The sequence below is a fragment of the Macrobrachium nipponense genome, chromosome 43, assembly GCF_015104395.2.
Source record: "Macrobrachium nipponense isolate FS-2020 chromosome 43, ASM1510439v2, whole genome shotgun sequence".
Lineage (NCBI taxonomy): Eukaryota > Metazoa > Arthropoda > Malacostraca > Decapoda > Palaemonidae > Macrobrachium > Macrobrachium nipponense.
In genome coordinates, this window is record NC_061104.1 from 32,606,122 (window position 1) to 32,633,095 (window position 26,974).

The following is a 26,974-nucleotide window of genomic DNA, read 5'->3' on the forward strand; positions in this document are numbered from 1 at the left end:
CCTGCTAAATATTTTGAATCATATACAGACTAACTTTTCTACGTTGGTGGAATAGGGGTGGCATAAGGCCACTGCAACAACCACAGCTGGTCTGCAATAGTATGCAAGACGGTTACTTGCAAGAAACACTAACGCAAACAAAACGGGACTGAGAGAGTGCATAAAAGATGCCAAGGCAGCTCAGTTCTACAGCTATTAAGTGCACAATTGCATTAACACTTGATAATTCAGTACAAAATCGCATAGGGTCTTCACACAATGAAAATGAAGTATATCAAGCAGAGATTAATAGAATCGTGACCGCCTAAAAAAGAAACCTTATTCCGGTACTTTGCATTGTCAATCCTGACGGTTGGCTCTTTGATAGAGCACTGGTGATGGAGAGAGGAAAATTAAGGGAAACGCCACTATAAATATCACTGGCTCGGGGACGAGCACATGGGAGGCAATGTAAGGGGACAAGGCAGAGTGGACTCTCATAAATCATTCAGTGTTCTGAGTCCAGAGTCGATATGAGGGCGAGACTCTAGTCTGAGGGACTTAAGTAACCTTGGAGGGATTCAGCTGGAGTATCATTGCAGATTGTCGCTGATGTCGACAGGTCACGTGGTGGTGAGGTCACCTAGCAAAAATCATGGTGGCCATGCACATGTTTTGGCAGTTTGCGAGCCAACACTTTCTCTTTTGGGTGTCAGCCCGGTCCTGTATTTGTGCCTCCGGCAAGGCTTAGCACCTGGAAGAGGAATCTTTGGGCAGTCACTTTGAACAGAAGAGGGAGAATGAAAGGGGTGAATAATGATTCCCATAGTTTTCATTAATTTAAGGAGAATGAATTTTACTCTTAGTTTCTTCCATTGAAATGACTATGCCCGGCATAGTTTGCTTGCGAAAAGGATTTATCCTTAGCAAATATATATATATATATATATATCTATATAATTATATATATATATATATTGTATACTATATACATATATATATATATATATATATATATATATATATATATATATATATGTATATATATATATATATATATATATATATGTGTGTGTGTGTGTGTGTGTGTGTGTGTGTGTGTGAGTGTGTGTGTCTAATAAAAGGAGCCCATAAAACGCCAAAATATAGAAAGTAAGTACTATATTTCAGAGACTGCTGTCTCTCTCTTCAGGTAAGTAATGAATGAGAAAAGTTACAGGAAAAGAGGTACTTATACTAAGAGATCCAACCACAGGTAGCACGTTTTTCTAAGTCACCCCTTCTGATAATTCTTCTTTAATCTTCTTAAGCATTGGTTGAAGGAAGATTTTTCAATGATATCTGAAATTCAGGTGCCCTTTGGGATGTTCATTACGTCTTTATTTGATCAAGGCTGCCTCAATCATTTGACTCTTGTACCGACATCTGCTGCTATAAAGTATACGTGACCAATTCCAGTTTGTTCTTTGGTTAGGATTATTTATATGGTTAAAAATATCTGAGCTCTGTTGTTCATACCTAACTGACCGTTTATGTTGTATTAATCTCTGGGGAAGTGATTTTCCTGTAAAACCGATGTAAGATTGGTAACAGCCCAGGCATGGGATGTCATATACTCATGTGTCAGTGCAGGATGTGTTTTGTTGGATGTTAATCAGGGATTTGGCTAAGGTGTTTGGGGAGGTAAAGGCAAAAGGGTTAGATTTTCCAAGGGTCTGGGTCACTGTCTTCATCCTGTCCAGGTAATGGATTTTAATTCATTGTTGGGTGTCTCTCTAGTCTTGTCTTGAGGGGGTTGGTAGAAAATTACATTTGCTTTATGAATAGCTTTCTCATTTATATGGACAGGATACTTTAAAGACGAAAGCTATTAACGATTTAGTTCAAATTCCTTTTCCAAGAAATCTGGGGAACAAATTCGTAAGGCTCTTAAAAATAGGTTGCTGGCTATGCCTATCTTGATAGAAATGTCATGATAACTGAAGTAATGAGTGTATGAAAGTGAGAATATTGGTTTTCTGTATATGGTAAATTTGTATTCTGTCGTGTCTGTAATTATTAAAACATCAATTGGTATTCCCTCCATCAGCAGAGGACCACAACTGCACCCCTGACACCCCAGCCACCCTTGTAGCAGCCAACAGGACTCCCATTCGCTCTTATGTCACCAAGATCCAGACCATCGGATTTCTGGGGTGGACCTACACCTGGCCCTTTGTCATTGCAGATGTCAGAATCCCCCTCCACGGAGCAGACTTCCTGGCCCACCACAGGCTCCTAGTGGACGTAGTCCATCAATGCCTCCTGGACACGGAAACCTGCCTCTCTCACCCACTCACCACGGGCCACAGGGCTCCCGCTATCTGCTTCGTCCTCCCCCACAAGTACTGCTCCCTCCTACAGGAGTTCCCGGACGTCTTCCGACACGAGCTCCGTCAGGCAGCAGGGGCAGCACCCAAGCACGGTGTGTACCACCACATCGAAACCAAAGGCTCCCAGACTCACGCAAAGTTCCACCGCCTCCCGCCGAAGCTCCTCCATGAGCAGATGGGTATCTCAAAGAAGGCTGCGAGCCCCTGGGGATCCCCCCTCCACATGGTGAGGTAGGTAAATTGCCCATGGAGGCCCTGCAGGGACTGCTGCCACCTCAACTTCGTCACCGCACCCGACAGCTACCCCCTGCCGAACATGCAGGACCTCACCAGTCCCCTCCACGGGGCAAAGATATTTTTAAGGGTGGACCTCCTAAAGTCCTACCTCCAAGTCCTTGTCCATCCAGATGACCTCCCAAAGACGGCAATCATCACCCTGGGCATCCCCCCTCCACATGGTGAGGAAGGCAGACGGCACAAGGAGGCCCTGTGGGTACTACCATCGCCTCAACTTCGTCACTACGCGTGACAGCTACCCCCTGCCAAACATGCAAGACCTCACCGGTCCCCTCCATGGGCCAAAGATATTTTCAAAGGTGAACCTCCTAAAGTCCTACTTCCAAGTCCTTGTCCATCCCGATGACATCCAGAAGATGGCAATAATCACACCCTTCGGGTCCTTCATCTTTGCCTTCCCCACTTTCGGCCTGCAGAATGCTGGGGCTACCTTCCAGCGCCTAATGGACAGCATCCTTGACGATTTACCCTTTTGCGTCTGCTATGCAAATGACATTCTCATATTTTCCAGATCGCCGGAGGAACATCTGAACCACGTCCGAGCTGTCCTCAAGCACCTGCAGAAGAATGGGCTCATCGTACGGTTTGATAAGTGTACCTTCGATGCGGAGAAGATGGATTTTCTGGGCCACGAAATCACCCCAGCAGGAGTACGTCCAATGGCATCGAAGGTAGCCGCAGTCAAGTTTCTGACACTGACGACAATCAAGGCCCTAGAGGAGTTCATCGGGGTGGTGAACTACTACAGGAGGTTCTATCGCACTAAGGCGGCCTTCAGCAGAGCTATAACCTTGGCCTACCAGGATCCTAACGCACCCCTGACTCTCACAACCGATGCCAGCAACATCACCTATGGTGCTGTCCTGGAGCACCTAACCAATGAAGTCTCTACACCTCTGGCCTTCTTCAGCAGGAAGCTGAAACCTGCCGAACCCCGCTACAGCACCTTTGACCGCGAGATCCTCTCTGTCTACCAAGCCGTCCGCCACTTCAAGTACCTCCTAGAAGGCATCCCGTTCACCATAAGGATGGACCACCAGCCGCTGGTCCACGTCTTTGTTAAGGCGGGAGACGCTTGGTCTGCAAGACAGCAGTGACACCTCGAGGCTGTATCCAAGTTTGGGTGCTCCATCGAGTACATTCCCAGCGGGAGGAACCCTGTAGTCGATGCCCTCTCGAGAATCAAAATAAATTCCCTGCAGCTCGGAGTGGACTGCTAGGACCTAGCTCGGGAGCAAAACTCCAATCCCGAAGTACCAGCCTACTGCACAGTCATCACCTCCCTCCGGTGGGAAGACATCCCCTTCGGTCCTTCTAAAACTATGCTTCTCTGCGACCCCAGCACTGGCTGCCAGCGCCCCTTGGTGCCAGCCCCCCTGTGGAAGCTGGTATTCGACATGATACATGGTCTCTTGCATCCGTCACCGTGCACGACAACCAGGCTCCTGACGGAAAAGTTCGTGTGGCATGGCATCATGAAGGACTCCCAGGAGTGTATCAAGAACTGTATCATGTGCCAGAGCAGCATGACAGGAAGGCACAATAAAATCAGGAGTAGGCACCTTCCCCCAACCCAGGCAGAGATTCAGGCACATACACGTAGACGTTGTCGGCCCACTTCACCCATCCGACAGCGCCAGATACCTCCTGATGGTGGTTGACCGGTCCACCAGGTGGCCAGAGGCCACCCCCATTTCGGAAGCCACTGCTGAAGCCTTCACTAAACCCCTCCTCTCCAGCTGGATCAGCCGTTTCGGAGTGCCAGGTGACGTCAAGACGGACCGAAGAACCACCTTCACCTCGGAACTCTGGACTGCCCTGGCACGCCTGATGGGGACGAAGCACCACACCACCACGGCCTATTACCCCGCAGCAAATGGCACGATGGAAAGGACTCACTGCTCCCTCAAGGCTTACCTTATGGCTCGCTGCACAGGCCCCAACTGGAAGGCAAAACTACCCTTAGTCCTCCTCGGCCTCCATACCGCCCCAAGAGCCAATGGCGACCCATCACCTGCGGAGAAGGTCAACGGGGAAACCTTGACAGTGCCAGGAGAATTCTATCCAGTCAACAGCTGTAATGAGGATGTCTCCCTATCAAGACTCTGTGCAGCCGCCCGGAAATTCATTCCCTGCCGTGAGACCTTCTCTGACAGAAGGAAGCAGTTCCAACCAAAAGCCTTGGATTCCTGTGTACACGTTTTCGTCAGGAACGACGCCACCCACCCGCCCCTAACGAGACCCTATTGAGGACCGTATCAAGTTGGCCGCCAAACGAAGAAGGCGCTCCTCATCGCAATCAATGGCAGCAAGGACTGGGTCTTCACTGACTGGCTAAAACCCGCCTCCATTCCTGACGAAGATCATACCACAGAAGTACCTCGCAGGCCTCCCCCTCAGAATGACGTTCCACTGGGACCCCCGAGGTCTACCACTGGGGGCGGCATCCTGCTGTCCAACTTGTCTGAGACAAGGAGCCGGAGGACATTCCCCGACAGATGGAATCACGAACCCGTGGACTCCTCCACCCTACAGCATGATACCGATGGCCAATCATCCAATGATTTTTACCATAATCATTGCCTTGTGGGGGGAGTATCTGTAAGGACGACATTTCCACCGAAATGTCCGTCCTCCCAATGTATATACCTCTTTTTTGCATATACCAAAATGTAGAGCAGTTTGTGGCCTTTCCGCCAATATATTTATCATAAATTTACACATCCTGTACGCTTAATTATATGTATATTTGTAGGTGTGAGAAAGCACAATCACAGCAGGGGTCCGCTCCCGTTTTCGTATGTACACGTGATGGACACTACTATTCCAACCGTGCAGCCTCCTTATATATGTCCATTTCTGACCAATAAAGTAGCAAGCCTTTCTCCTTGTCTCAGTCCATTCCTCACACCATAGTTTGGAGTTATGGGCTACTTTTATTAGATGGAATTCTGTTGTAACATTTTTACCAGTCATATATATGGGGATACAATCCACAATTGTGGATTGTATCCCCATTTACTTAGAGGTAAGCGACCTAGGTAGCCGTTTGGCTTCTGCATGTCATCCTAGGATTATTATAGTAGATTATATTATTATATATATAATATAGATAGGTTAATAAAAATTATAAAAGTAATTACAATATGATATAATATTTCTATTGTACACACACACATATATAGTCGGTATTATGTATACATACATACATATACTACATACATATATATATATATATATATATATATATATATATATATATATATATATATATATATATATATATATATATATATATATATATATATACATACTCGTATGTAGGGTAATGAGTTGATGGTAGTCTTAAAGATGCATTTGAAGTCAAGACTGGAGCACCACAAGTGAAATACTGTCCCTCTACTGTTTATTATGCTGATTGATTATGTTATGCCCAAGGTAATGCAAGGAATGAATAATGGTATTCAATGGAAAGGGGACCAGAGATTGTGTGATCTTGAATATACAGGTGATATAGTTCTAATTGCCTCTACAGTGGCTGAAATGCAGGAAATGATTGAAAGGTTAGTACTGGAGGGGAGAAAGGTTGGATTGGTGATCAACCAGAGACAGACTGAGGTCATGCAGATTCAGAGTGGTGATCAGACGAACTGCTTTATAGTAGTAATATCACCCAACTTAGACACTTTCAAATATTTGGGAACCATTATTACCAGCAATGGATCACTAGGTACAGAATTCAGGGAGAGAATAGGGAGGGCAGAACAAGCAATGGGCATTCTAAAAACCGTTTGGAGGTCAAATCAAATATCAATTCACAGCAAAATCAAAATATACATTTCACTTGTAAGATTGATATTAACTTATGGGCACCAGTCGTGGTACAGCACTGTAACAACTGATGGAAAATTTCTTGCCTTTGAGAATAAAGCGCTGATAAGGATTTTGGGAATCAAATGGCAGTAACATATTACAAATGGGGCAATTTGCGAGGTGGCAGGGTTGCCCAATGTGAACAATATAGTTAGATTATCATGATGGAGATGGATGGGGCATATTTTAAGAAAAGAAGATGAGCTAGTCCAGGATGTACCTGAATGGAAGCCACTGCTGCTTAACATGAGAGGTGGGCCGAATTCACGTTCTATTGATGATAATATCTTCTACAGTAAGTGGGCGCTTGGTAAGGAGGCAAGAGCACGAAATTCAGGACAGCAGAAATCTGGAAGAGCATTCCAGGTTACAATCGAACATAAAACAAAGACTTCTCTTACAAAAACTATGACTAATGCACTATGGAGGGAAATTCATCATGAAACTTATTCACAACAATGCATAATGGTGGAAGAACTCTAATCTTTAGCTGAATAGCTCAATAGCTTGAACAAGTCACAAGGGAAACACCTGATGCTAGGAATGGGACAAAGGCATTCGTAGAGAGAAAAGGGAAATTTGAACATAGAAAAAAATAGTGAGAGTTTTTCATCTTGGAGAGATAGGGGGTGGTTGAATTTGCAACTTCTAGACGTACCTTAGATTATGTGTGCATATAGCTTGAGATAGGATGCAGACTCCAACCTGCAAAGATCAAACAAAGGGACTGGCAATGCAGCGGTGGTCACATCTGACCCCTATAAGGACTAGTAAAGGACTGAGACTGATCCAGGGCGTTCGCGAGTCACCAGACTTCAAGTACAAGAGCGGCATTTGTCTGAAGGGTGCAAAACAGTCAGCACAAGGTTGTGGGAGAATAGACCTTAAAGCTAAGACTACCTAAAGGTCCAACCAGCAGCCCATGCACCCCCGTGACCCGCTGTTCTCTACTGATTTCCCTAAATTCCCTCAAGTCGTACAATGTTTTGGGGGAGGGGCTGAAAATGGCTGCCTCTTCTATCTTAATTTGAATTACTGAGCTCTGGCGGGAAAGGCGGATTAAAAAAACGTATATATATATGTATATATATATATATATATATATATATATATATATATATATATATATGTATATATTCCCCATTTTGCCACTCAGTTTAACATGAATCCTTCAAATCAACACCTCTTTCTCTCTCTCTCGACGATCTACGGATCCCTCTCTTCGACTCTTCTGCCACCTACCCGTGTTTCAGAATTTGAAACGCTGGTGCTAGCTCTCAAAAGCCGAGAATTAATCCAGAAGCTGCTGGAGGGCACACAAAGTTAATAAAAGAGGTCACTAAGAGGGCCGTGCTCGCAGACGCTCCACAAACCCAGTCCCGTCAGCAGCTCCTCATCTGGTGAGCTGCCCTTGTCCTTTGTGTTTCCACGTGGCTGCAAGCTAGACCCTACCTGACGGCATTTGATTGCATCTACCTTTATTCATCGGCACCCTTTAAGAAGCAGAGACCTGCGTTCAAGGACGGCAAAGTATGGATGTAGTGTGGCAGTCACTTTTATCTCCTTACTGCATTTTTCATCTCTGTGTTCTGTGCGAACTGTCATAGCTATCCCTTGTCATCCCCACCCGACACCCATGCTTTTTTGTTCTATGAAGCCGATCTAATTTAAGCTCTGTGGTTACCGTGTATATGATTTACTAATGCTCATTACTTGAATGACTTCCCGGTATTAGCAGTCGTTAGGGGAAGTTACTAGGGGAGGTAACGTAAGTCGGTGTCGGTTTTCCACACCCTCCCATTCAATACAATAACTTTCTGCAAAGCAATTTAGTCACTTCTTGCTCATTGCGGGAATTCTGGGAGGCAGCATCACCTCATTTGATCAATCCTTTGTGTGTCGCACATGTGTTTATAGAGCAATACCTTGTTTCAGGTATCCTACCGCCTTTATCTCTGCCGTAAATGCTCTGGGCACCCCCAATCTGCGCTCCAAGTCCTCCGCAAGTGTTGGCAACCCGATCAGGTGATTCCAGTGCTACAGCATCTTGTTTTCTCAGTAATAAATCGGACTCTGAGAGTCCTAGTGCCCTTGACTACGGCGAGTAATTGTAAATATATTCCCTTTAAATTTTCCATTGAAATCTAATCTCTGCCCTAAGCCGTTAATTCTGAATGTCAACTAGACCTCACACTTTTGATTACGTTAGATGCGTTTAACACACACACACACAACCACACACACACACACACACACATATATATAAATATATATATATAATATATATATATATATATATATATATATATATATATATATATATATATATAATAACAGGACCTCATTTAAACTGGCGGAGATATTTAGTCTAAAAAAGTGATACGTATGCTAATACTAACAGTCTTCAGTGAGCTTGTCACTTTTCCTAAATACAAAATCTCCGCAGATCTGTCTGTTGTTTTACTAATTCATCTTTATATCTTCGTTATTTTCTTGTTATTCTCTTCTCTTGATATTTCACTTCTTTAGGACACTTTGATGATAATAATGATATTACTGTTGATACTATTGTTCACTTCTTAACATTATCCATTCAAACAGTGGGAACTAGTTTTGTCAATAGATGACCTTGAACGTTTGCATATGAACTTTTGCACATTTTGAATATAATAATAATAATAATAATAATAATAATAATAATAATAATAATAATACTTTTTCCCTTGGGAGCCGTTTCTCAAAAACGTTTATACTGGCAATGTTAGTATATAATTACATACAAGCAAATCTGTCAGAAAACTAGTAAAGGTGATTAGCCATCTAAGTTTGATATAAGAAGGCTATGATTAATAATATGTTTAATGCACCATTATAATGTGATGTGCACATTCATCACTTTTAACTTCCCATGGAGATAGAGTCCAAAGCGACGACCTAAGAATGCTGACATCTCTTTTTGAGTGGTATATATATACTATATATATATATATGTATCTGTATATATATATATATATTATATATATATAAGTTCTGTATATATATTATGTATATATATCTTATATATATATCATATATATATATAATATAATTATTTATATATATATATATAATATAAAATATATATAATGTAATGTAACGATACAAAAGTGCGATTAGTTATATAAACCTGTCCAAATCTGATTCTAGTAATCCTCTGTGGAAATTAATTCAGTATTTAATACCTGTTCAGTAGTATTAAATTCTAATGAATTTAGAAGATTTACAGGTGTTAAAAACCATTTCAAATGACTCATAATGCTTTACAAATTAAAAATTAAATCGTAATGATTGTGAATGACCCGTACCTTCTTATACAAATCTTAGTAATAAGAACCAACATTCAATATCTGCTCTGACACCAATTTTCTCTAAATCGAGGTATACTATACTATTTTGAATCAGATGATTAAAGGTGCCAGGAACCCGTTCCCTTGGGGACTGCAATGATTGCCTGTCTCAGCAAGGAATCTTTATATCGACGTCTGGTTTATCAGCGATACAGATTGAGATAACACAAAACAGCTTTGTTTTCTGTACAGAGATAATGGAGAGATTCATGCTCAGGACTTGATTTCTTTATCACATTTAGAAGAAGCATACCTGACCTTACTTTTTTTCGCAACAATCATTATTATTATTATTATTATTACTATTATTATTATTATTATCATACACCATTTCCACTGATAAAAGAAGTTTTTTAATAAAACAAATACTCGCTCCCACATTCTTCCACTTTTGACAGATAATTATTATGATTTTTAACTACGAACACTTTAATGTCTTGGGAAGCCCCACTTCTCTTTACCAGCAATCTACGCCTGTCGACTGCTTACCATAGAACCAAAAATAATAGTTGCTGCCATATTTTCCCTGTAGATTCCAGTTTTAATTTTTAGAATTTTGTAATTATAGCTATATCGTCAACAGTGAAAGGAAAATGATGCACGACTAAGGTACCTTTCATTCTGCATACTTATGTGATAGCCAATGATTTTTGTTGTCTTACTCGGGCGCGGGCTTGATATGAGGCGTTAGGCTTAACTTCCCGACGGCTTTTGTAACAGAGGTAAAACTCGCTGATGTCACTTCGTATCATATTCATTCCGTTCTCGGCGACAGAGCGAGATGGGTCATGTTTCATCGACCGGGTTGGGGGCCGGTAGGGTGGACCATGACATGCAAGCGACTACGTATTACTTGTAAATAAAGGCGACACGTTATGAGCGCGTTTTTCTGGCATCTTTCATTCTTTCCAAATGACAAAAACAACAACAACAACTAGAGCTATATAAAGTGTCATGTTTCTGAAAGCCATAGGGTGAGACTGCAATAACTACAATCCATACAATGACAAAGCAACAAGACCGGTTGTTAAGCTTCGATACCACTGGGAAAATAGTTCAAACAAAGCTAATGAAAGTAAGTACAACCACGACAACAAGGATTTTCTCCCTCGGAGAACCACAAGGTTGGTGACAACAGCTGCAACAACAACAGCTGTTATTTTCTAAGGTTTTCAAATCACTGAAAAAGACAGCATCGTGGATTGACATGAAGACCAGAAGACCAGAAACCAAATAACAGAGATGAATGATGCGCGAGTGGAAAGTGTTAGTGTAAGTTTGTGAAGGCATGCAGAAGTGATTATTAAGGAGACAAACCTGTTACAGCGACAATATCGCTGCTGCCGTTGTTGTTTTATTAAGTTTGTAGTTTTAGTTGTTAAAATACTTTAATAGTAATAACTCTTCACGAACTTACACTAACATTTTACACTCTTGTAACATTCATCTCTGTCTCTCCCGTGTAAACTTTATTCAACAAATCTTCAAAGTACCCAATATATCGACCCAGAGCTGCATTAATTCACACAACATATCCTTATAATTAGCTTTCTATTCCGAGAATCAATGGTTCATTAACCTTTCTCTGCATTTACTTTCTTTCATAACAACTTCTTTAGTTCCATAAAGTTCTTTCTTTCATCATTCTTCTCTTTTCGGTTCTTTCCTCATTTTTCTCTCTGACTTTCTTCGTGATAATACTATCTTTCCTCCTATTTAACTGTACAGTCAGCAAGAAAAGTGAAGATATAATTTTCATTAGCTTTCGTTCAACGAATTTCCCATTTGTTTTTTACTGAAAAAACATAATCTCGTTAAATTACTCTAGAATATGAAAATACTATGCAAATGATATCATATAAGTTAAAACTGCAAAACAAAACCATTCAGATGCTTAAAACCACGATATATGTCCGAAATAATTGGAATTTCTCAGATGGACTCGTTCATAGAGATCTGGAAGAAAGTGTGAATTTCTGATTGTAGTACTACGTATCAAGACGACAATATTTATTCGCTTTCCTTCATGAGCGGGAATATTATTGCATCATCGTAGGTGGTGATTGTAATTATTTTAGTTTCTACAAATTTATGTTTGTATTCTAAAGTGTTTAAAGCATAGAGCGTCAATCACTGGAGTGGAGATCTCCCTGCCAAGCGTGCGACCTTGGGTGGCCATATTGAAAGGTCTTGGTCCAGCTCATAGTACTATACTTTATTACTATTATAATTTTTACTATTATTTTTTAAATCTATTATCCTATTATCATAACTATTAGTATTATTATTTTCACTATTGTTATTATTATTGTTGCTGGTATTATTGTTGTTATTATTACTAGACTCAATTTCACAGAGAAAAATTACCTTACAAAAACAGCTTGGCCTAAGCACTCCACCATTGTGGTTAAGGCCTAAGCGTCTGCTCTTGGATCTAAACAGTGTCTAGCATAAATGGTTCCTGTAAATTACGGGACTTTCTTTACATATAGTCACTAAACACTAACTAAACAGTAATGTACAATCACTAAACACTAACATTCACAATGCACTTACACTCCCACTTACAATACACTCACACTCAATAACACTAAATACTCAACACTCACCAGGCACTCACTATACACTAACCGCTCACTGAAAACCCATAAACCACTCAAAACTCACTATATAGTCACTGTACCCCAAACGCTCAGTAAACATTCACTAAACATTCGCTTAATCCTAAACATAGATTAAAAACTAAACAGTCACTAAGTATTCGCTAAGTACTCACTATACACTAAATCCACTAAACACGCACTATACCCTAAACACTCACGAAACCAAAAATAATTATCAAACCACTAAACACTCATTAAACACTAACAGTGAATGAACATCCACTCATCAAACACTCACTAAACACACACTAAATAGTCTCTAAAAACTAACATTTACCAAGATATTCACTAAACACTCACTAAACATTCACTGAATACTTACTAAATATTCACTAAACACAAACATTCATAAAACCCTACACACTCACTAAACATTCATTGAATACTTACACAGCAAACATTCACTAAGCACTAACATTCACCAAACCCTAAACACTCACCAAACACAATAAACATTCACTAAGCCCTAAACACTCACTAAATATTCACTGAATGCTCACACACTAAACATTCGCTAAACACTAACTGTCACAAAACACTCACTAAGCCCTAAACACTCACTAAACATTCACCAAATACTTACACATTAAACATTCACTAAACACTAACATGCGCTAAACCTTCACTAAACCCTAAGCACTCAATAAACATTAACATTTACTGAATACTTAGACACACTAAACACTCACTGAATATTTACAAACTAAACATTTGCTAAACATTAACTTTTGCAAAACATTCACTAAACCTAAAACACTCACAGAATACTTACACACTAAACATTCACTGGATACTTACGCTTTAGATATGCACTAAGCACTAACATGCACTAGACCTTCACTAAACCCTACACTTACACAATAAACATTCACTGAACCCTAAACACTCACTAAACATTCACTGAATACTTACACACTAACATTCACTAAACACTAATATTACAAGACATTCACTAAACACTCACTAAAAATTCACTGAATACTTTCACACTAAACATTCACTAACATTCACAAAACATTCTCTATAACTCTAAAGACTCACTGAACATTCACTGAATACTTGCACAATAAATATTCAATAATATTCACAAAACATTCATTGAACCCTAAACACTCACTAAACATTCACTGAATACTTACACACTAAACATTCACTGAATAATTACACATTATATATACTACACACTAACATGCAGGAAACCTTCACTGAGCCATAAAAACTCACTAAACACTTACACAATAAACATTCGCTGAACTGCAAACACTCACTAAACATTCACTTAATACTTACATATAAACATACACTAAACACTAATATTCACAAGGCATTCACTAAACCTTCACTAAACATTCACTGAATACTTTTATATTAAACATTCACTAACATTCACGAAACATTCACTAAAACCGTAAAGACTCACTGAACATTCACTGAATACTTGCACCATAAACATTCAATAACATTCACAAAACATTCATCAAACCCTAAACTAAACATTCTTAAAATACTTACTCATAAATGTTCAATAAACAATTACTCACTAAACCCTAAAAATTCACTAAAGACTTACCCATTAAGCATTAACAATAAAAAAGTCACAATCGCACTAATCCCATTCAATTTGCAGGTTACCAGACCTCTAATAATGGCCGCAAGGCTTTGTAACACACCCTGATGGAAGACCACCGAACTACATAGTACTGGTATAGAGATCACATCTCCAGGTATATATATATACCCTCTATGGTTTAAAGTTAGCTGACGTCAATGGCAGTCAACGTTGCAACGGCCAAGGTCGGTTGAGCAATTCTAATTGAATCTGCAAGAACGTTTTCTATGATGTGAGGAGGAGCCCGAGAACTTTGAGCGGGAGAGCATGAGTCACTGGATACTGGCTTAAGCAACGACTTTCACACTTTGATTACCTGACGTTGACATGATCGAATGCTAGTTTACAAAGCTACTGTCATTAAAAAGAAATCTTTATCAAGGTTAACGTAGGCTGTTAGCTCAAAGATTTTCTGGCTATGCTCCCATTACAAGCAGTTTGTAGTTAGCCTACACAGCTGTATTACTTTGCCGCGAGGCTGAAAGATCTCCAACACAGCAAATTTTGCATGACATAAAAGCAGACATCGAGTTATTTGTGGTAAAAAACGTTTTTACTTAACACAACTTTTTTCGCGAATGATTAAAACCGAAAACTTGACAAACCATTGTGTTGTTAATCTTGTGCCTGATAATTGGTCGATTGTGATTTAAGGCAGTTAGGGGTAAGAAGGTAATGGGGTTGAAACCTTTGAGAAATGTTTGCAGAAAGGTTTCAACTCCTGGAGGTGCCGTTAATTGGTTGTGACTGCTTGGCTGGCTTTGCTTTGACTTCACATTGTGCTTAAAGATTTCAGGCAAGATTTGGGGTTAGAGAGAATTCATAGTTGTATCTGCTAAGCATCAGCAGCCATAGCCTGGTTCTCCCTGATCCTAGCAGGGGTAGATTGGAGGCTAGGTCGCTGACTATATGTGTTTATGTTCGGTCTTTAGGACCTTGCACACCCGGGACTAGTTATTTCCTGAGGACCGTTTCTGCAGTTGCATGCACACTGCTCTCCTAGATGACAGAGGAAGAAATGATGATGTTGGACATGATCAACACAGTCATTTGTGTAGCAGAAATAAATTTCTACCTTAAATATGGATCAAACCCAAGACAGGCCACAAAGAAAGTTCGAACTTAAGTACTAAGGCTTTACCTGGGCAGGCTGCACACCTTGCATACCAGCGAGTTTTACCCAACTTCCCACCCACCAGAAACTCAGTTGATGGAATTTCATTTGAGTTATCCATTCTGTGTGAATATGGTCGACATGATCAACATGTAGGTGATATCGTTGTTCAGTATTGCGTACTTGGAATAAATGAACAATTTTTTTTTTCTTAAGTTCTTGATTGTTGGAAATATGTGTCATGAATTCTTCAGCGACTAGCTCACCAGTACGTGCTGGTTGTTATTGGCCGATAGATCTACCCGAAGGATAGCTCCCAGTCCATGCACAAGGACAACTGAATTAGGAACAACTATGATTTTACAAGTTTATTAAAGAATATATATCCTACTCTCATATCTATGATTATAGATGATTATTCAACAGGAGAGAAGGGGCCTTATCGCCCTTACGATAGCATAAAAGTATCACGTGGTAACGGAGTCACGAGAACCTTTTAGAACAGTTAATGGATTTTCTGATTCACAGATAAATGGACTTAAACATTATCTTGAATGGAATCGCTATCACAGATATCAGTAAATTAAACATTATGCCAACGATGGCTAGGATTTACACTGATAAACTACTTGAATATAGATATCACTCACAATTGCTTCGTAGAAACAAAGATATCACGCCATCACTGGAGCTCACCATTGAACATCCGCTTCGCACCGAATCTCTCGAAGGAAGGACACTACGAGGTGCTGAAGGCGGCTCGTGCTCTTGCGAGCTATAGTTCGACAGATTTAAACTGGTAGATTGTTTACCTCCTTGATAAAAACCCTGTTGCCAGGGTCAGTACTTAATGAAACTGACCGTATAAATCCTAATCCGTAAATTCGATCCCCATTCTATTTGGTTATTACTTTTGAAACTATTTATTGTTATATTTGTTATGACTTATACCCTTAAATTTTGCATATTATATTACATATTTTATTTGATGATCTTTTTCATTAAAAATAATAAAAATCGGTAATTACCATTCAGATGTATGTTTTATGACATTTTATTATAATCTTGTTAGTAAATTACTTCTATTTATTCTATTTTATTATTTGAATTTTCCGTCTGCCATACTATCCATTTCCTAAACAAGTTAGTAATATTTTGCATTTCATTGCTCTTCATTTTAGGTTTTCCCCTCATTTTCATTCAAGTTATGATTTATTTAAATTTCATTTCCTTTTTCATGGTATATTTTGTTTTTAAAACCACAGAGTATTCTGCTTTATTCTCTCTTTCAAGGCTGTACTATTCACTTTATTTTTATAATTTATATCTTTATATTTATCTTTATATCTTTATATTTATATCTAAGTTTTGCATATATTACATAGCATTTTATTTGAAAATATTTTTCATTTAAAGTAAAAAAAAAATTTGGCATTGCCATTCATTATTTCTTATGAAATTTTCTTCTGAAAAATATATGACATACAGATATGAAAACATATTAGAGTAAATATTTATTATAAACTCACGGTCTGGACCGTGTGTAACAATTTTTACTTTTTATAAGGTTGTTGCACATAAACTCATCATTGGGAGAGAACTAATTTATTTACAATTGTAATAATATGATTCTATACAAAATGTACATTACGAAGAATCTTCGTCGTTAGATGATCTTAGTTCAGTAACAGTTATCCTTTGCAGCATCGCCTGTTTGTAAGTTTTCGGAATGCTTAACTGCATTTGCCCGTTTCCCATCGTGCTTTCTTTAGGAATGAATTAATTTCCTGATTGACTATTGTTCTCGGTAACCTAAAGCAAGAAGTCATTCTTTTTGGCGCTAGAGTTCTCAGCTAGACCGGGCAGTGGGGCTTATCTAAAGGGTAGCTTACTTAAGAGATAATTCCTTTAAACTTCATAGTTTAATATTATAATAGGCTTGGCCCAACTGCATACCGCCTGTCAAAGGTAACAGGAAAAGTGGTAGCGTCTTTCGAAACTTCTGTCACGTTTATAAATGTCATTTCTCATTTTATTTACAAATAAAATTATAATCGCAATATGTGAACGCTTACGTTCAGCAAAACATGCTGAAAACTTTAAACTACAGATTTATTGATTCATGTGTTATAAAGTAAGGCATTAAAAACTGGATACTAGTAGATGTGGCAACAAGGTTCTTACCCAACGAAGAAAACAATCTCTCAGTTTAGATCTGTCGAACTATAGAACCGAACTCGGGAATCGAGCCAGTAAAGCGAGCCTGGCACACCGCCTAAGTAGACTGAAAAAAAAAAATAATAAAAATAAAATGCAGTGAAAGCAAATTTTCTTAAAACATTTCTTTCAATAACACATTTTCTCCCATTGCAGAATCTACGAAATAATCACTCGTGCAAAAGATGTTGAATGCATTCTTTTGTCACTGAGCTCACCGATAAACGAAGAGAGAGAGAGAGAGAGAGAGAGAGAGAGAGAGCGTAAGCGGTGGATGGATAGTTAGCGAGTGGTTTGCTTGTTGCCTGATTGTCTGGGTTGTCTGCTGCCGCAGTTGCCGGGTCAGTCAGTCTGTCTATGATCAGAGTCTGTTATGAACAGTCATAGAAGGCAGTGGTCTTGGAGATTAGGCAGACTGTTGAGGGTCAGTTATTACTGATATTTTGATTGATTTTGATGTTGTATAGTTGTTGTGCATGTGTCTATCTGGTTGTTGTTGAGCTAAATAGTGTCTGTTGTATTTGATTCTGTGTTTTGAAGTTTGTTAGGTGTTTGTTGGAGACAGTGTTGGTGGTTGTTTGTGTGTTGATTTGTCTAGTTGTCTTTGATGTTGTTGGTGTTATTTGTCCAGTGAGTTGTTGTGTTTGTGGGTTGTTGTATGATTTATTGTGTTGTTTTCGAGTTGTTGATGTTTGTTATGTATTGTATTGGAGTTGTGGTATGGTTTCGGTGTTTGTTTGTTCTGGTTTGTTGAAATTCAGCGGTTATTTGTGTCTTGACGACTATATCTAATGGACAGCAGTTTCTCGCCTGAAGTCAGTCATATCCGGTGAGTACATGAATGTGAGAGTTTTGTTTGTCTGTCAGTGAACCAGTTGTCCTGCGTGTAATTAGTGAAGTAAAGGGGAAAGTGTGGCTGGGGGAACTATTTGTCAGCTGTGTTCAATAAAGTAAATGTGGGGAGATCTTGTTGCTTGCTTTGCTTTGCTTGTGATCCTACCACATTATTTTTGGTACCCGAACATTGAGTAAATGTGATAATGATTGGGATATGTATGTAGGATGTGCAGTGTGGGTATACAACGCCACACTGCAGAAGAGTATAGGTATGTCTTCTTGTAAGTATGTGTTAAATTTTGAAAGGATTATTAGGCCGCAGTTGGGTTTGTCAGAAAGTGATCGGGATTTGAGGAAGAAAGTGAGTGAAAAGTTTGAAAGTTTTAAGATTGGGGATAACGTATTGAAAGAGGTGGTTGAGATAGGAAAAATGAATGTGATTAAGGTGAGGGAGAAATTTGAAGGGAATTTTGAGATTTTGGAAGTGGGACCGAGTGGATTGAGTTATGTTTTGGGGAAATTGCGAGTAGATGGGATATGGATGAGGTAAGGACACACCATAACCAGCTCCGTAGGTGGAGTGATGTACCACAGTATGTTTGGGAGAAAGCGATGAGTGAATGATTGAGGTTTAATAAGTATGAGCTGAGTGTCATGTACCACAGTATGTTCGGGAGCATGCGATGAGTGAATGGTTAAGGGTAATAAGTATGAGCAGAGTGTCACTGAACAAATGGGTCCGGGAGATCGACAATTAGTGTTGGTAGAGTATGGAAGAAAGCGGAAGAATGTACAAAAAGGGAATGGAAGAAAGAAGCGTGAACTGCATGATAAGGGTAGATTACAAATGGTTGATAAGGCATGTAATATGGATGACTTTGAGGGAATGAATGATAGTTGTAGTGTGTGTGGGTTTGAATTGACAATGATAAGTGAGATTTCAGTGGGAAGGGAACCGAGTAGTAAGGAAGTAGTTGATAGTATGGATGAATCTTTGCAAGAGGATTACAGAAGAGGTTTGGTAGCAGAAATAAGGTAGATATTGGGACCAGAGCTAGAGGGTGTAGATGAGGTAGTGAATGAGATTTGGGAGAATAGTAGTGAGGGAGATAATGGGAATCTGAGTGAAAGTGGTTTGGAAGAAGTGAATGGCGATGTAACTGAGAGAGTGTATGAGGGTCCTCAAACAAGCTCCAGGGGGCCTGCATCTGAGCATCCTTAGATGTTACGGAAGGCAATTTAGTGTGGGTGTTGTAAGTGTAAGGAGACATTGTCAAATGTAATGGGGGAGGTAATATGGAGGGTCGTGGGAGAGAGAGAGAGAGAGAGTCGTTGGGTTGTTTGTAGTTTTCGTGAATAACTGAGATTTTAAATGTTTTTATATGTTTGATGAGTCTTGTTTCATGTTTCTATTGCTGTTAGGATTGTGTAGTATGTGTTTATGTCTGTGGTTTTCTGGGAGGGAGAGAGGGAGAGAGAGAGAGAGAGAGAGCGTGAGTGGGGGGTGGATAGTTAGCGAGTGGTTTGCTTGTTGCCTGATTGTCTGGGTTGTCTACTGGCATGGTTGCCAGGTCGATCAGTCAGTCTATGATCAGAGTCTGTTATGAACAGTCATAGAAGGCAGTGGTCTTGGAGATTAGGCCAACTGTTGAGGGTTAGTTGTTATTGATATTTTGATTGATTTTGATGTTGTATAGTTGTTGTGCATGTGTCTGTCTGGTTGATGTTGAGTTAAAGAGTGTCTGTTGTATTTGATTTTATGTTCTGATGTTTGTGGGGTGCATGTTGGAGACAGTGTTGGCAGTTGCTTGTGTGTTGATTTGTCGAGTTGTCTTTGATGTTGTTGGTGTTATTTGTGCAGCGAGTTGTTGTGTTTTTGAGTTGTTGATGTATATAGTGATTATTGTGCTGTAATGGAGTTGTGGTAAGGTTTCGGTGTTTATTTGTTCTTGTGTGTTGAAATTCAGTGGTTATTTGTATCGCAATAACTATATCCAGTGGACAGCACAGTTTCTCGCCTGAAGTCAGCCATATCCGGTGAGTACATGAATGTGAGAGTTTTTTTGTCTGTCGGTGAACCAATTGTCCTGCGTGTAATTAGTAACATTTAAGGGGAAAGTGTGGCTGGGGGAACTATTTGTCAGCTGTGTTCGATAAAGTAAATGTGGGGAGATCTTGTTGCTTGCTTTGCTTTCTTGTGATCCCGCCACAACTGCACTCGTAGGCCACATCACCACACGTGTTTGTTGTGTTTTGTGCTAATTTTGTTGTAAAAACTCACAGCAAAGTAGCCATCATGGGGCCAAAGAAAGTTACAAGTGCCAGCCCTTTGGTAAAAAAGACCAGGAATACGATTGATTTCAAGAAAGAACTTGTAGCAAAGTATGAAAGTGGTGAATGTGTAGCTGATCTCACTAGGATGTATGGCAAGTCAGTGTCAATGATCAACTTTATCCTAGCAAAGAAACATGGAATCAAGGCAACTGATATTGCGAAAGGGGTCATGTCATTATCGAAACAAAGATCGCAACAAGTGGAATAAGTTGAGAAGCTGTTGTTGGTGAGAATCAATGAAAAACTGTTAGTGGGGGATAGTGTGTCTGAAGCGATCATTTGTGGAAAAGCTAGGATGTTGCATGCTGATTTAAGCAAGAAAATACCAACAACTAGTGCTGCTCTTAGTGATTTCAAGGCTAGCAGAGGCTGGTTTGAAAAAATTCAGAAAGCGTACGTGCATACATAGGGCCGTACGGCATGGGGAGGCTGCGAGCTCCGGTAAACATGCCACCGAAGAATTTGTTGGTGAATTCAGAGAGTATCTTGAGGCTGAAGGATTCCTCCCTCAACAGGTCTTCAGTTGTGATGAGACAAGCCTGTTTAAAAAAAAAAAGCCAAAATGGAGCTACATCACACAGGAGGAAAGTTCATTATCAGGGCACAAGCCTATGAAGGATAGGCTAATCTCGGTCTGTGGGAACACCAGTGGGGATTTCAAAGTGAAGCCCCTACTTGTGTATCACTCTGAAATTCCCTGACTGTTCAAGGAAAACAATGTGATAAATAATAAATTGCCTGTGATGTGGAAGGCCAATAAAATGGCATGGGTAACGAGGGAAATTTTTGTTGAGTGGGTCAATGAAGTGTTTGGCCCAAGTGTGAAAAAATACCTGCAAGAGAATCAATTGGCCCTCAAGTGCTTCCTGGTAATGGGCAATGCTTCTGCACATCCTCCTGGCTTGCAAGACCAGCTGTTAGACGAATTTAAATTCATCACTGTCAAGTTCTTGCCCCCTAATACCACTCCTCTCATTCACCTTATGGACCAACAGATCATTTCAAATTTCAAGAAACTGCACATGAATGCACTGTTTCAAAGGTGCTTTGAAGTGACCTCAGACACTGAATTGACCCTAAGAGAGCTCTGGAAGGATCACTTCAGTATCTTCAATTGCATAGTTAAGGCTTGGCAGGGAGTGACTTCCAGGACAATGAACTCTGCTTGGAGAAAATTGTGGCCAGAGTGTTACATTGAGAAGAATTCAAAGGGTTTGAGGCTAACCCCGACGACCCTACACTTGGGCTGGGATGTGAGTGGCGAGGATGTGGAAGAGTTAGTGGATGCCCACAGGGAAGAGCAAACCACTGGGCTTGGATGTGAGTGGCGAGTATGTGGAAGAGTTAGTGGATTCCCACAGGGAATAGCTAGCTACTGAGGAACTGCAAGACCTTTAGCAGGAACAGCAACAGATGGCAGATGAGGAATATGAGGAGGGGGAGGAAGAGAGAGGGGATACTATGCTTATTTCAGTGATTAAAGAAATGTTTGTGAAGTGGAGTGATATCAGAAATTTTTTTGAGACATATCATCCTAACAAAGATGTTGCAATCCGTGTCTCTAACATGTTTAATGACAGCATTTTGTATCATTTTAGGCAGATGCTGGAGAGATGTCAGAAACAAATATCTCTAGACAGTTTTGTTATTCGACAGGGGTCCAGTGACTCTCAAGCTGTTTCTATTGCCAGCAAAAAACGAAGTGGGGAAGTAACCTCAAACAGTGCTACTAAAAATTGTAGAGAAGTAACCCCAGATAAGTTCTTGATACCTGAAGTCCTTCTGGAGGGGGATTCCCCTTCCAAACAGTAACCTCTCCTCCTCCCTCTCCCCTCCTCTCTGTCTTCCATATGCTACGAAGTCTTCCATAAAGGTTAGAGTGATGTTAAATGTTCATTATTAATTTCATTATTCAATTATACTTATTTTTCATTGTTTTCTGTATGTAAAACTGTGTTTATTACCTGTAAAAAAATGTCTTCCTCATGGAACATTCTCGAAGCTTTACTATAAAATATAATGCAGTTGACACATGGTCTGGAGAAGAAAACAAAGTGCATTATACCTGTTCAGTGGCTGGTGTGATATATAGATAAAAAAAAAAGAATGAGCAATGATATCTTATCAAAGGCATTGATAGCAATATCTGCTTTTGAACACACATATCAATTCCAAGTTAATCTTTCTATTGAATCTGAACACAAAACATTTACAGTACTACAATAACATATCAATACTTTTACCAAGGTGATTTCATAAAATTCCTCTCCCCCAGAAGATTAGTTATCCCGGATTTGAATTCAATGATTCACAACCGGATAAATAATCTGGAATTACATTGTTCTTCCCAGAAATGTGCTGCACTCTTAAATTATGCTGTTGCAGGCACAAAGACCACCTTGTTGATCTTTGTTCTGATTTTTCATCTGTATGAAAGTGAGTGGATTATGATCAGACAACACTAAAATTTCTTCATTCCTAGGTCTGTTCACAAACACTTCAAACTTTTCCAATGCTGTGATTAAGGTGAATGTTTCTTTCTCTATGCATGAATACACTTTCTGATGCTTTTTCTGTTTTGAAGACATGAAACTAACAGGATGTAAGATATTACTTTCGTCTTCTTGAAGTCGAACAGCTCTAATTTCACAGTCAGATCCATCAACTGGAGGTTGAAGTACTGGTCTTGAAGTTAAAATGGCTTTTACCTTCTCAGATGATTCTTGACAGCCTGAAGTCCAAACAAACTTAGCTTTGGGACTGGTTAAGTCTGGTAAAGGAGCTACTATGGCTGAGAAATTTGGACAGAAATGGCGATAAAATCCAGCCTTGCCCAAAAATCTATGCAGCCGTTTCCTGGTAGTAGGTGGGGTAGCATTATGGATACCTTCTATATTAGCAGTTAGGAGCGAGAAGGCCTTTTCCAACTTCAAATTTCAGATACTGAACAGTTGCCTTCCCAAACTCACTCCTGCTTCCCATAGTTTCTTGAACACTTTACTCAGAATCTTCAGATGTTCTTCCCATGCTGTAGAGTAAATCACAATGCCATCCTCCTGTAGATCATAGCAGTAGATCCATCACTCATTGGAATGTTGCAGGTGTATTCATCTGACCAAAAGGCAAAACAGTATACTTATAGTCCAAAAGGAGTAATAAAAGCTGACAGTACCTTGGCCTTCTCACCCAAGGGAATTTGATAATATCCTTTCAACAAGTCTATCTTGGAAACAAACTTTGCTTGCCCAATATTATCAAGTAATTGATCTATAAGAGGCTAAGAGGCTAGGGATAATTGTCAGCCACAGTGAAGAATTCAGTTTCCTATAATGAGTACACATCTTAAATGAGGCATCTGTTTTCTTCACTAAAGCACTTGGAGAACTATAGTGACTTGAATTGGGTTCTGCTAATCCATGCTGCAACAAATGTCCAACTTCTTTCTTCAAAACATCTCGATGCTAAGGTGATAAGCAATAAGCTCTATACTTAAATGGTTTTTCATCTTCTTGGGTCTTGATCTCAGGCTTGGTAAGATTGGTACGCCTAGGTACATCTGCAAAAATTTCTGTGAAACTTCTAATCATTTCACTCAATTCACCACCATCCTCAACACTCAAATGTTTTAGTTTATCCTCTAAATTTTCCAAAATTGAAGAATTATTCATCTTGTTTTCAGTCCCAATTCATATGATGAAGTTGTTTGTGTTACTGAAAGTTTCAATTTTAGTCTCTGGGAAGTAATCTTTCAAAAGGTTCACAGGTATACTTGTTGGCCTACACTAAAACTTCTTAGCTTAGTCTTACCCTCATATCTCCTTTTTATTCTCTCTTGACTTACTTTCAGATGTTCTAAAAAGTTTTTTCTAATCTCTCATAACCTTTTCCTCAAGTTCTTCACATATTCTCCTTGGATTTCCTCTTGATTTTATTCTCAATTTTCTGCAAGAATCTTCAATGGTCCTCTAACTTCTCTACCAAAAATTGTTGACAGTGCACCTGATTGGGAGTGAATTCAGTTTGACATTCAGGGCATCTGTGTATGGATTAAACAGGTATGGAGAGAGAATGCCCCCTTGCTGAAGCTTGTTTAGGGAGCTGAAGGTGTATGACAATACGTTACCCCATTTGACACAGAATTGCTGTGAAGAATCAGCAATATAAAATGGCAATTAAATATAGAGGTGCACCTCTATATTTATTCTGTATTTTATTCTGTCAAATGTTTTTCTCACATCTACAAAACATAGGAAAACAGGAGAGGCTGACGATAGGTAATAATGCAGCAATTCTTTCAGTATATATAAAGATGCAAGTGTCGATTGAGTGATTTGCTTTAAACCCGAGCTGGTTGTCAGTGGTGTGTAGAAAGGGGAGAAGTCTCACCAGAAGAATTGTCTCAAGTACCATTGACGCGATTGTAGTGATTTTAATCAGGCGGTAATTGCCAGGGTCAGCTGCATCCTTTAGCTTGTTTTTGATTAATGGTATTAAGTGAACTAGAGGTAGAGAGTCTGGAAGAAACTGGTGAATTATGCATGCATTGAATAGGGCAGCTAGCAAAATGTAGATCATCTGGTGGCATAATTTGAAAACTTCTGCAGGAAGACCATTACAGTCAGGCAATTTATTATTAGATAGATTGTTTATGGCAGTGCTGATGCTACCTGGCGTAATACAATCTGCAAAATGAAATTCAATGTTATCAGTAAGGAGTTTATCTACATCCCTTCGAGAGTCTTGATCGTTTATGCAATTCAGGTTATTGTTGAAGTGATCTCCCCACATACTTGCGATAGCCTTGTCACCGACTGCTTCTCCTACTCTCCGTGTTTAAGGGATTGGATGTCTTTCCAGAGGAGATAATCATCATATTCTAAATTTCTAGACATTGCATCAGCTCTTAGTTGCTTTTCATTTAATCTGCAGTGCTTAAGAGCAAGTTTGAACTGTACTCTTCCCTGTCTCATTACATTAGCAATGCAAAGTGCTCTTGCCTCGGGCTACCATTTTGCCTCCACAGCAAAAACATTTCTTGTAAATATAACTACAGATTTTTTAACCAAGTCATTCCAGCTAGGTATATTACGAGTATTACCTTGACGAAATCTAAAGGTGGCAGGGCTACCTTTAGATTTTGCAAGCATAGCAGAAATTATGTTCGAATAGAATTCATTCAGATCTCTCCTGTGGTGGTTATTTTTACATCTTGTGTTATTGAAATCTAGTTTACAGCTGGCGGGTGATCAGTTAGGGGTTTCACAGTAGTGAGGGATGGGGCACTTGATGTGATCATACCCATTGCAAGATCGTAGCAAATGTTGCAAGTCACCATGGAATCATGAAATTGTGGAGATGTGATGCAACGGTCCAGCCAGGAGGTTGTAATTGTGTCCATTCTAATTTTGTAAATAAGAATATGAGGAGGGAGGGAGGAGCATTAAATCACTAATTTGGAGAGCATGATTTTGACAAAAGTGAGTAAGTTCGTTATGAAATTCTTTTGTGGGGTGAGAATTAAGGTCCCTGACTATACAAATATGATCAATAGGAGAATCGTAGATAATACTGTGTAACTCATCTAGGATCATGCAGTACTGATCAAAGTTACTGTTATTTTCCCAGGGCACATAAATGTTAATTATTATTATCTTAGTGTCCCCTATTGTCACTTGAAGCCCCAGCAATCTATCACTCCTGTAGGTCATCATGTTTACCATATTGTCTAATGATTTGTGCCACAGGAAATAAAGGCCCCCTTTCAGGTGAGCAGCTAAAACAATTTGATCTGTAACTTGCATCGGTGAGGTCGAGAAAGCTCTGAAGTCTTCATGAACTGAATCGCAGATGACAAGGTCATGTGGCCAGAGGACCATTTCTTGCAGGGCAATGATGGCTTTGAAGTTTTTGCAGAACATGTTTAGGAGAGGAATGTTTTGCTTGAGGCCAAAAATATTCCAAGAGATTATATCTAATGTATCCATGGTAACTCACGAAGATGGGAGATGAAAGAGTTGATCAATTGGGTGGATGGGGGTTAGCCAGCTGGGGTGGTCAGTGACTCATCATGGGAAGCTGGCTTGCACTTACCTACACCTACACCCCTGCTTGGGGTGTCAGTAAGCTCCACCACAAGCCATTAGTCCCAGGTTAAGTTATATCTTAAGATATATTAGGACCGAAATTCTCACCTTTAAGAACACTGAGGTGTTGAAATAGGCAGGTAATCCTGTAGGCCACTTTATGTTTAATTTTCCATGGGAGTTCATAGGAGGTGAGGGGGTTGGATCCTG

General features: G+C 39.7%; 1 long non-coding RNA gene across 2 annotated transcripts in view; it reads left to right on the plus strand.

Moving 5' to 3' along the window:
- Positions 1-18,417: 18,417 nt before the first annotated feature.
- Positions 18,418-26,974, plus strand: part of LOC135213951 (uncharacterized) — a 107,321-nt gene continuing 98,764 nt past the window's right edge. For both annotated transcript variants that reach the window (XR_010314231.1, XR_010314232.1), the window contains exon 1: positions 18,418-20,384. This is a non-coding gene — a long non-coding RNA (uncharacterized LOC135213951). The remainder of the gene's footprint in view (positions 20,385-26,974) is intronic.